This window comes from Mus caroli, chromosome 12, assembly GCF_900094665.2.
Source record: "Mus caroli chromosome 12, CAROLI_EIJ_v1.1, whole genome shotgun sequence".
In the NCBI taxonomy this organism is placed as follows: domain Eukaryota; kingdom Metazoa; phylum Chordata; class Mammalia; order Rodentia; family Muridae; genus Mus; species Mus caroli.
In genome coordinates, this window is record NC_034581.1 from 81,918,615 (window position 1) to 81,930,821 (window position 12,207).

General features: G+C 46.8%; 1 pseudogene; it reads left to right on the forward strand.

Moving 5' to 3' along the window:
• LOC110306562 lies at window positions 1–2,859 on the forward strand (annotated as a pseudogene).
• Window positions 2,860–12,207: the final 9,348 nt, after the last annotated feature.

A 12,207-nucleotide genomic window follows, 5' to 3' on the forward strand; every position in this document is an offset into this window, starting at 1 on the left:
GTTCAGGGGTCCTCGGTGTCTTCAGACCGGGGCCTCGCTGTGGAACAGAGCATGCTAGGATCTACTGACTATTTCCCCTCCATCGACCGCCCATACTCTGAAAGAGCTACAGGGAAGCCTTGTCAGTATTCCTACAGCCACTTCCATCATCGCAGAGCTCAGGATTCCGGGGCTCTCAGTAGTGGTGTCGCAGCATCTCTCGCAGCAGGACTTGCTTATGACCCTTACAACCCAGGGCTGACACAGCCTCCTGTGAAGAATGGTGCTGTGGGTCAGGGTGGTGGCAAGCTGGAGCTGGAGCTGGTCAACCAGGCCATCGAGGCTATGCGTGGCGAGGTGGAGCTGGAGCAGAGGCGCTACCAGGAGCTCCTTGAGACTGCACGGGGGCACAGTGCTGGGCCTTCAGCCCTGGCCACAAGCATGGATGAAGATGACACCTTCTCATTGGCCCTAACTTATAAGTCAGGTAGCCTGCTGAGCCTGGACACTGCCTACCAGCCCACCCCACTGGCTGTCCCTGCTGAGCCAGGGCACAAGTACTCTCTGGCCCCTTTAGACATGGGTAAGGGCAGAGCTGAACAAGGGGCTGGTGCCCTGGAGAATATTCCCAAGTCTATGGGCCAGCTGAGCTGCTCTGGCCACCCTATGACAGGTGGCAAGTACGTGGTGGATGATAGTTCAAAACCTTTGACAGATCTAGAGTATGACCCACTGTTCAACTATTCAGTCCCCCACCTTGGCAGGGCCAGTGCTAGAAATGAGAGGGTCACCAAGCGGCCACGGGGCTCCAGGGATGCTGAGCCATACACACCTGCCCTCAAGAAGCCCTGTGACCCCTTCCGTGGTTGTGAGGCCAGGTTTTCACACTCAGAAGATGATGTGGCCCGCCCCCCAAAGGGTGATGTTAGCAAACCCAAGGCTCCGTCAGCATCCCAAAGCACCAGACACAGTGTCCGTGGTCCAGACCAGTTCCCCAGCCATGGCCTCTCAAGATGCTGGGGTTCCCAAGGAGAGTAAAGCCAAAAAGAAGAAAAGTGGGACCCCAGTCAGCCTCTGCCACAAGGACAAGGTCTGCAAGAAAGAAAAAAGAAAGAAAGAAAGAAAGAAAGACCCAGCCAGGCCCAGAGGGAAGGAAAAGGTTTGTGCAGACAAGAAGCTACCCGCTAGCAGCCGCAGGGGCAAGGCCCAGGGGCATGAAGGAACCAAGAAAAAGCCATCCTCTGTGATCACAGTGGCCATCTTAGAGAAAGGGCTTAGGTCTTCCAACACAGGGCCCCAGGACTCTAGGCCTGGTCCTGGTGGCCTGGAAAGGTGGCAGTGCAAAGAAGATGCCTTTGGGAAAATTGGTGGAACACAAGACCTGTTCCCTGGATGAAGGAGTCCCCCAGGACACCCATAAGCTCAAGAAATGTAGCCTGAGCCATGTAGAGCTATTTGGGGCTGAGATCAAGGAGGAGCACTCAGGACTGGGAGTGGGAGCACCCTCTGTCTGGCCCCCGACCCTGCCCAGCATGAGCTCAGACTCGGAATCAGACTCCATCTCCAGTCTAAGGCTGGATGAAATGAAGGTTCCCAATTGTCTCAAGGCCGTGCCACCTGTGCCCCCTGCAACCCACATTGTCCTCTTCCTCGCCATCCTCAGGAGCCAGCCAGTTTGCAGAGGAGGATGTGGACTACACGGCTCTGGAGAAGGAGGTGGACTTCCATGTGGACCCTATGGAGGAGTGCCTGCGGATCTTCACCGAGTCCACCAGCGTGAAGATGGAGGACAAGGACCGGCTGGCCCAGCAGCCACCCAAGGAGAAGGCTGAGGAGAAGATGCATATGGGCCTGACCACTTCGTTCCCAGGGCAGAAGAGGAGGGTCTCACACCTTTGCAAGCCAGGCAAATGCTCAGAGGCCCCAAAGAAGACACCGGTGGCTCCCACAGCGCAGCCCCCAGTTGCTCAGGAGGTGTGGCACCTGCGAGCAGAGTAAGCACTGAGGGAGTTGGCCAGTTGGCTACAGGCCGCCCCAGGGCAAACTGAGGGGCCTTCCTATGTGCACATCTCAGTCCTGGGGGAGAAGCAAAGGATTGCTCATGTACCCAACCCCCAACTGCCTGCTGCTCTCACAGGTTCCAAGAGGGCTGGGATATGTGTGCTGCTCAGCTTTGGTTGGCTCTGTAGGCTGTCAGGTCGCCAAGCAACATGTGCGCGATGGCCGGACAGAGAACCTGGAGGGTTTTGTGTGCACCTTCCAGAAGGAGCTGCCCAAAGATGCCCATGCGGGCGCTTTGCTCTCGACTGTGAGATGTCCTACACTACATATGGCCTGGAGGTGACCCGAGTCACAGTCGTGGACACAGACCTGCAGGTCATGTATGATACCTTTGTCAAGCCTGACAATGAAGTTGTCGATTACAACACTAGGTTCTCAGGGATGACAGAGGCCAACCTTGTGGACACGAGCATCAAGCTGCGAGATGTGCAGGCTGTCTTGCTGAGTATGTTCAGTGTAGACACCATCCTCATTGGACACAGCCTGGAGAGTGACCTGCTGGTTCTCAAGGTCATCCACGGCACAACAGTAGACACATCGGTACTGTTCCCACATTGATTGGGCCTGCCCTATACGCGCTTCCAGCAGAACCTCAGACAGATCATCAAAGACAATGTGGATGGGAACAGCTCCAGTGAGGATGCCAGTGCCTGTATGCAGCTTGTCATCTGGAAGATCCGAGAAGATGCCAAAACCAAGCCAGGACTCCCACTCAACAGTATCATACCATTCCCCTTCTTCCAACCCTTTCTGCCCTCAGCCCTGATCCCTGATGCCCTTGGCCTCTTTTCAAACTGTTTAATAAAAAGTGACAGCTGACCATGTGCCTCCAGAGCTTTCACTTCAGGTCTGCAGTGAGGACCCAGAGGTGGGGCTGAGACCAACCCTCAGTTGAACTCCAAACCCATCCAACATGTCACTACCTCCTCCCCCAGCCCTGTCCCATGGAGGCTGCTGCAGTCCAGGGCAGAGCTGGCCTAGCCTCTGTGCCCCATTTAGGTGCCTCTACTTTTATCCCAGCCCACTGCTCCAGACAGTGGGCTCTGGCTTCTGCTCCTTTATATATAAGGCAGGCAACAGGACAAGCCCTCATGGTTTGACACAGATGTTGTCTCTTTTTACTTTTTACTGTTATTTTTTATTAATTTTTAATTTAAACCTGCTGACTTGCATACCTCCTCCTCATTTGAGGGGTCGAATTCTGGTGCTGCTGGGATCCAGGGGCCGAACCCCTCATAGTCAGTCCCATGGGCCTGGATGTTTGCCCTGGTTGTAGGATAGTGTACTGGCTGGTTTTGTGTCAACTTGACACAGCTGGAGTGATCACAGAGAAAGGAGCTTCAGTTGGGGAAATGCTTCCATGAGATCCAGCTGTGGGGCATTTTCTCAATTAATGATCAAGGGGGAAGGGCCTCTTGTGGGTGGTACCATTCCTGGACTGGCAGTCTTAGGTTCTATAAGCCAGGGGAAGCAAGCCAGTAAAGAACATCCCTCCATGGCCTCTGCATCAGCTCCTGCTTCCTGACCTTGAGTTCCAGTTCTGACATCTTTGGTGATCAACAGCAATGTGGAAAGTGTAAGCTCAATAAATCCTTTCCTCTCTAATTGCTTCTTGGTCATAATGTTTGTGCAGGAATAGAAACCCTGACTAAGACAGATAGGTTCCAGAACTCACCTCAGCCCGTCAGGTCTCTCCAATCTCAGAGCCAAGCAGCCCCTTGGCCTGGCCTTCCTGGGACTCTGGGTTGTCATCCTGTGGGCTACTGCCTCCCTTTGTGAGTAGGAACAGAAGTAAATAAATGTTTGTATAAACTTTAGATTTCATAGTGTGTGGTTCTTTGGGGCCAGACAGGATCTGATGCATGCCTATGTGGACCCTGTCCCAGTGGCCAGGGTCAAGAAAAATGCAAATGATTCCCTTGCCAAAAGCAACTGTCACCCTGTGGGTGGGCCCATGCTACCCAGATATGGGAAATTTGTGAGGCAGCCCCAAGCTCTGGGTAGGCTGTGCCTTCCAGGCCTTGCCTGCAGGCACCTTGCTGTTGTCCCTGGTGCAGGCTGATGGCATGCCTTCATTCTTTTTTGCTTGTTATGATCTCAGTTACTCAGACAAGTTCCAGGGTGGAGACTGGAAGCCCCTGCCACCAGGTGTCCTGAGAAAGGATCTGACCATCAAAGCCACTCTGTCCCCATGTCAGGAAACAAGTTTTTTTTTTTTTTTTNCCTGGCTGTCCTGGCACTCCCTTTGTAGACCAGGCTGGCCTCGAACTCAGAAATCCGCCTGCCTCTGCCTCCCGAGTGCTGGGATTAAAGGCGTGCGTCACCACGCCCGGCTAGGAAACAAGTTTTGTGGCACTCATTGAATAGGTGACCTTGTCTTGATCAGCAGCCTCTAGGCAGTTATCTGTGGGCAGAGTAGACTGGCTGGAGTTAGACCCTTGCAGGATAGCTGAGGTGTGACAGTCAGGGTACTGTGGGAACCCAGTCCAAATGTTCCCTCAAGCCACTTGGAGGGGCTGCAAGTCCATGGGCAGAGTAGGTTCCATGGGATATCCACATAGTGGGCATTCAGGGGCTATCCAGATAGTGGGTATTCAGGGGCTATCCACATAGTGGGTATTCAGGGGCTATACACATAATGGCTATGCAGGGGCTATCCACATAGTGGGTATGCAGGGGCTATCCACATAGTGGGCATTCAGGGGCTATCCACATAGTGGGTATGCAGGGGCTATACATATAATGGGTATGCAGGGGCTATCCACATAGTGGGTATACAGGGAGCTGCAAGGACTAAGGGAGCTTCCTTGCCTAAGACAGACAAGTACCCACAGGAGGTTTCCTTGAGTACTTTGTCCCTTAGTCTACCTTCTGTAAATAAGTTTTTAATAACACAAATAAATGTATGATGTCAAAGTACCCACAAAGCCAAAAAAAAAAATCTTTCCAAAATAGATTTCAAAGGAAAACTTATTTAAATTTTTATTTGTTAAAAGGTCAAGACAGGGCTGGTGAGATGGCTCAGTGGTTCAGAGCACTGACTGCTCTTCTGAAGTTCCTGAGTTCAAATCCCAGCAACCACATCNTAGCTCACAACCATATGTAATGAGATCTGATGCCTTCCTCTGGAGTGTCTGAAGACAGCTACAGTATGCTTAATCATAATAAATAATAATAATAATATAATAATAAAAGGTCAAGGCAGTCAGATAATCTTTGCTGGGAAACCCTGAGGGCTCTCAACAATTCCAGTAGAGGCCACCTGCACTATGACCTCAAGTGACTGCTGGGTTACCAGGATGGTTTGGAAGAATGCAGGTCTCTTCCCAAACTATCTTCATACTCTGGATGGGTGTGAGATCACATCCAAACAACACCTCACTCCACATGCAAGAGAATGTTCCTTCCTCTGATAATTCTCCAATCTCTGGATCTGCTTCAGGCTTGCCCCAGTCTTCACTACACAGGTCTCCTCTCAGGAATATCCCACAATCCCATTTAATCTCAACTCCAAATGGAACCCAGAGAACACATGAGGCCTCTTTCAAAGAANCTATTGTGCTTCAGTCCTCTCCGACAATCAAAGCAGAAATTTGCATTGAATGTTCGAATTGGCATCCAGAATGAGAGGAACACAGGGCCTGACAAGTGGCAGGAGGAGCAAGAGAGGAAGGTGTGAGCCCTCTCAGAGATAACATCCAAACAGCTAAAGAGGTTTGACAATCTGAAGGAGCTGAAGTTGCATAAGGAGTTCTAGGACTCTAGGAAGTGATGGAGAAGAGTACCAGAGAAGGCCTGGGCCATCAGGAGAAGCAGAAAGCTGAGCTGTTTCACTCCAGAGCCAAGAATCTCAACCTAAAGCTTGGATAGTGTGATGGATTGTATACTCTTGGACCTGGGAGTGGCACCATTTGGAGGTGTGGCCTTGTTGGAATAGGTGTGACCTGGTTGGAGAGGATGTGTCACTGTGGGTGTGAGCTTAAGACCCTCAACCCAGTTGCAATCTTCCACTAGCAGCCTTTGGATGAAGACATAGAACTCTCAGCTCTGCCTGCACCATGCCTGTCTGGATACTGCCATGAACCCACCTTGATGATAATGGACTGAACCTCTGCACCTGTAAGCCAGCCCCAATTAAATGTTGTTTTTATGAGACTTGCCTTGGTCATGGTGTCTGTTCATAGCAGTAAAACCCTGACTAAGACAGAAGTTGGTACCAGGGACTGGGGTATTGCTGTGATAAGCCTGACCATGCTTTTATTTGAAAGAATGTGGATTTTGGGACTTTGGATTTGGAAAGCAGTGGAATGCTTTAAATGGGGCTTAATGGGTCACCTTAGTAGGAATATGGAAGACTTTGTTGCTGGGAGTAATTTGAAGTGTGTTGACCTGGCCCAAGAGATTTCAAAGGAGAAGAATTTTCAGAATGTGGCATAAAGACTGTTTTTGTGGTATTTTGGTGAAGAATGTGGCTAATTTTTGCCCTTGCCTGAAAAGTCTGTCTGAGGCTGAGGTGAAGAGACTCAGATTAATTGCACTGACAAAGGAAATTTCCAAAAAGCTCATCAGAGACTTTGTTCTCTGGTTAAGTCTTATGAAGAGAAGTTTGAAAAAGCATAGCAAGCTTAGAAAGGAAAAATATAAATTATATGGTTCGAGTATTAAAGGGGTACCAGGAAGTGAAATGGAGCAAAATCCTGTGTTCTAGGAGATAACGGATTAAGGGAGTAGGACCTTGGTACACACCTTTAATCCCAGGAGACAGGCATGCTGATCTCTGTGATCAAGGCCAATCTACAGAGCAAGATCTAGGATAGCCAAATTTAGGCAGTGAAGCATTTGGAAAACAAAAAGCCAGTAAGGAACATCCCTGGCATTTCTAATTTTCACAAGTTACAAGGAGGGGTAAGAAAATAACACTCCTGGGCATATAATTAGACGTAGCTCCAACATGTAATAAGGACACATGCTTCAATATGCTCATAAGAGCCTTATTTATAATAGCCAGAAGCTGGAATGAAGTCATATGTCCCTAAACAGAGGAATGGATACAGAAAATGTGGTACATTTACACAATGGAATACTACTCAGCTATTAAAACAATGAATTTATAAAATTCATAGGCAAATAGATGAATCTGGAGTATATCATCCTGAGTGAGGTACCCCATCACAAAATAACACATATGATATGCACTCACTGATAAGTGGATATTAGTCCAGAATCCCAGAAGCTCTGAATACCCAAGATACAATTCACAAAGCACATGAAACTCAAGAAGAAGGAAGACCAAAGTGTGGATACTTCTATCCATCTTTGAAGGTGGGAACAAAACACCCATGGAAGGAGTTACAGAGACAGAGCATGAAGTAGAGACTGAAGAAATGACCATCTAGGGACTGACTCACTAGGGGATCCACCCCATTTACAATCACCAATCCCAGACACTGTTGTGGATGCCAACAAGTTCTTGTTGCCAGTGACCTGATATAGCTTGAAAGACCCCCGATGAGGGGAGACCCTCACTCAAGTCTCGGGATGACGTGACCCCCAAGTAACTCATGGAAGATCGTTCTTGCTGCAATCACACGAGGTTTATTGACAGGAACCAGTGCGCTGGGGCCTACTTGTATCCAATGCAGGGGTAGAGGAGTTCGACCCAGAGAGGCTGGGAAAGTGGGTATTCAAAGGAAAAACCATAACTCAAGAGGGTAGGGAGTGTGTTATTTGAAAATACCAGTGAAAAATCACAAGGTGGAACTAAAAATCACAAGGGGAAACTCCCTGATTCTCAAGATTGTTCTCAAGATTTTAATCCAACTTTTGTGGTCAGCCAGGTCCTGGAACAAGGTCACTGAACAGGCTTGTGTAATTATGTGTTCTGTGGTCAGTCAGTTTTTGGAACAGGCTGTTTCAGAGCCCAACTATTTTTCTTTCTTGGCTCCAACTTGGTCTAGGGGGTCAAAGTTAAATTTTCCACCTTACAAGCTCTCTCCTGAGAGGATCTGTCAGTGCCTCACAAATACAGAGGTGGATGCTCACAGACATCCATTGGACTGAGAATAAGATCCACAATGAAGGAGCTAGAGAAAGGACCCAAGGAGCTGAAGAGGTTTGCAGCCCCATAGGAGGAACACATATGAACTAGCCAGTATTCCCAGAGCTCCCAGGGATTAAACCACCAACCAAAGAACACACATTGGTAGGACTCCTGGCTCTAGCTGCATATGCAGCAAAGGATGGCTTAGACAGATATCAATGGGAGGAGAGGCCCTTTGTCCTAAGAAGGTTGTATACCCTAGTGTGGGGGAATGCCAGGGGCAGGAAGCAGGAGTGAGTGAGTTGGGGGGGGGAAGGGGCAGATTATAGGGGCGGGCAGTTTTTTTTTTTTGGAGTAGAAACCCAAAAACAGAATGGGGATAACAGTTGAAATGTAAATAAAGGCAATTGGGAGGCACAGGCAGGCGGATTTCTGAGTTCAAGGCCAGCCTGGTCTACAAAGTGAGTCCAGGACAGCTAGGGCTACACATAGAAACCCTGTCTTGAAAAACCAAAAAAACCCAAAAACAACAAACAAACAAACAAAAAAAACCAAAAAAAAAGAAAGAAAGAAAGAAAGAAAAGAAGTGTAAATAAAGAAAATATCCAATAGAAGAAGAAGAAGAAGAAGGGGCACTTAGCTGTACCCTTTGTCTCTAGTGTCTTTCAGAAAATTGGTGATCTATTGCTCAGCTCATAGCTTGTATAAAGTCAAGGTGTGTCTGTAATCTGCAAGAACTCTGCCACATCCTCACTGCTTTCTGGTACTTAGCCCCAGACACTTTGGCTGAATAGCTGCTGATCCCCACCCACCCACCTTCACTTTCCTCCTTTTTTTCCTACAGATTGAAATTTACTAAGTGCTTCCCCTCAGACATCTTGGGGATATCCACGCTTGAACTTTCGTCAGACCAGAGAGTGGGATCACTTAAGTCAAGCTCCCAGAGGACAGTCCTTTTATGACCTTTTTTTTTCTCTCAAAACCAGTACCACCTGGGTGACTCTAACACATTACCAAGTCCAGCTGCAGCAGGAGGTTCACACAACCTTGCCTGTCTCTGGATCACAGGTTCCTTGTGTTCTCAGAAAACATTTCCCTGAAGATTTCACCTTAGCAATGCTGGTCTCTTCATAATCACTACTAATTTCCTGACTCCAGCTAACCAGCACCAATTGTCTCAGTAGTCTCCTATTCTTGGCTATAGAGTCAGAGCCACATGACCAAAGCTGACAAGTTCTGCTGCTTGCAGGGGCTGAAACACTGTCCCTTTGTTCTCTTACAATATGACCTTTTTTTTTTTTTTTNTTTTCCTCTTTTTTCCTTTTTTATCCTCTTTTTTCCCTCTTTTTTCCTTTTTTCCCTCTTTTCCTCTTTTTTTTTCTTTTTTGTTTCCTCTTTTCCAACTCCTTCACTGCCTAAGCTTGCCTGTCCTGGATCTTGGCCTGGAGATTGACCTTGACTCAGAGATCTGGATGCCTGTCTCCTGGGATTAAAGGTGTGTACCACCATGCCTGGATTTAAGCTTTTCTTCACCTAGAACTGACTCTGTCTCTGGCTGACCTTGACCTCAGAGATTTGCTTGGCTTTTTCTCCTGGGATTAAAGGTGTGTACTAAGATGCCTGGATTTAAGCTTTTCTTCACCCAAAACTTGACCGTCTCTGGCTGACCTTGACCTCAGAGATCTGCTTGGCTTTATCTCCTGGGATTAAAGCAATGCACCACTACACTGGATCTAAATTTCAATGTATCACATTTTGCTACAAGGTCACAACTCCCTTAATTCAATTTAATATCCATGAACTCAAGATTCAGTTCCATTTCACTTCCTGGTGCCCCCCCCTTAATACTATATATTTTATTTTGTACTTTTCGTTTCTAAGCTAGTTATGCATATTCTAAATGTTCTTCATGAGATGTAAGCAGAGAACAAAGTCTATGATAAGCATTTCTGAGACCTCCTTTGTCAATGCAATTAATCTGAGTTTCTGAGTCTTAGTCTCATTCTGGTTTTTCAGACTAGGATAAAGAGTAGCCATTCTGTTCACCAAAATACTACAAAAAACAGTCTCTAGGCCACATACTGAAGTTTTTCTCCACTGAAATCTCTTGGGCCAGGACTGCACATTTCAGATCACTCTCAGTAACAGAGTCTTCTATATTCTTACTAAGATAGCCCAGTAAGCTCCACTTGAAGCATTCCACTGCTTTCCAAATCCAAAGTCCCCAAATCTACATTCTCCCAAAGAGAAGCATTTTCAGACCTGTCACAGCAATACCCCATTCCCCGGTACCAACTTCTGACTTGGCTAGGGTTTGACTGCCATGAGCAAACACCACAATCAGGGCAACTTCTATAAGGATAACATTTCATTGGGACTGGCTTCAACATTCAGAGGTTCAGTGCATTATTATTAAGGAGAGGAACATAGTAGCATCCAGGCATGCAAAGTGCAGGAAGAGCTGACAGTTTTATATCTTCATCTGAAAGCTGCTAGCAGAATACTGACTTCCAGGCAGCTAGAATGAGAATCATAAAAAGTCCATGCCTATGGTGACACATCTACTCTAAGAAGGCCAGAACTCCAAATACTATAAAACCCTGGCCAAGCATATTCAGACCACAAAAGTTGCTGTTGGCTGCATCTTTGCAGGCAGAGAATCCAGTCTTTCCCTGTTTGTGGATATTTTTGGACCCACCAGCCAACACTTACAACTTACAACTCTAGCACATGTGGTGTTTGTTGTTCTGGGTGTCCTGTGTTGGTCAAACCTGCTTTTCCAAGAACCAATGCTAGTGAACTGATAAAAGCTCACTGAAGCTATGCTGTTGGGGTTTGTTTATAATACATCCATCAGTTTTACAGAAATGAATTGCATCGAATTCAAGTCTTCTTGCTTGAGCAGTGAGTACTGCACGGAGTGACCAACCTCCTCCTCAGCCCTGGTCAGCTCACTGCAACTTCCTCAGAACTTCAAGAATCCAGGGTTTAAAACGGAGACATAGAGAATTTAGGTCTTCTGAAGTTTTGGTTTGTTCTTTGTATGTTTTGTAAGTTGCTGGGGAGGAGGGGCTGAAACACAGGTGACTCATGAAAATCTAGCACAGGGGTACCAAACCCACATACCACATAATTAAAGGAAAGCATTGTTTGTGGTAAGTCATTTAAAAATAATATATTTTTGGGTTTAAGAGACCAGTTAAGAGCAATAATTCCCACCACCCACATGGTGGCAGACAGGCCTGTGCTACTCTAGTACCCAGAGGGTCCAATGCCCTCTTTTAGCCTCCTTGGTCACCAAGCATGCATGTGGTTACAGATGGACATACACAGAAAAAACCTTTATATATATAATAAAAGTATAAAATAAAATTTGTTACATGTAGTGTATGAGTGTGTGGGTGTTTTTTTTTTTTGTGTGAGTGTGTGTGTGTAAAAGTTGTTTGTTTGACCTTGTGAAGGTCAGAGAACAACCTGAGAGATTCTGTTTTCTCCATCTATCTGAGAATACTCGTGTAGTCAAGCATGGCAGCAAGAGCCTTTCCCCTCTGTGACAGCAAATCAGCTTTACAGATCTACCCTGTTAATTGTGTTGTAAGTAAAATTGCTGATCTCTATATAACCATTGTCCTATATGGTATGCCTTTGTGGAAAATGAGCCTAGACTGTAAGAAAACATAGCCATCTCCCACCCCCTTTCTTTTCTTTTCTTTTCTTTTCTTTTCTTTTCTTTCCTTTCCTTTCCTTTCCTTTCCTTTCCTTTTCTTTTTCTTTTTGGTTTTTTGAGACAGGGTTTCTCTGTATAGCCCTGGTTGGACTAGAAATCACTTTGTAGACCAGGCTGACCTCGAACTCAGAAATCTGCCTGCCTCTGCCTCCTGATTGCTGGGATTAAAGGAGTGTGCCATCACTGGCTCCTTTTTTTTTTTTAAGATTAATTAATTCATTTATTTTATGTATATGAGTACACTGTAGTTGTAGTGATCATTTTGAGCCATCATGTGGTTGCTGGGATTTTAATTCAGGACCTCTGCTCGCTCTGATAGGATTTGTTATATCTAATTACACTGTAACTGTCTTCAGATGTGCCAGAAGGAGGTGTCAGATGTATTTATGGATGTTTGTGA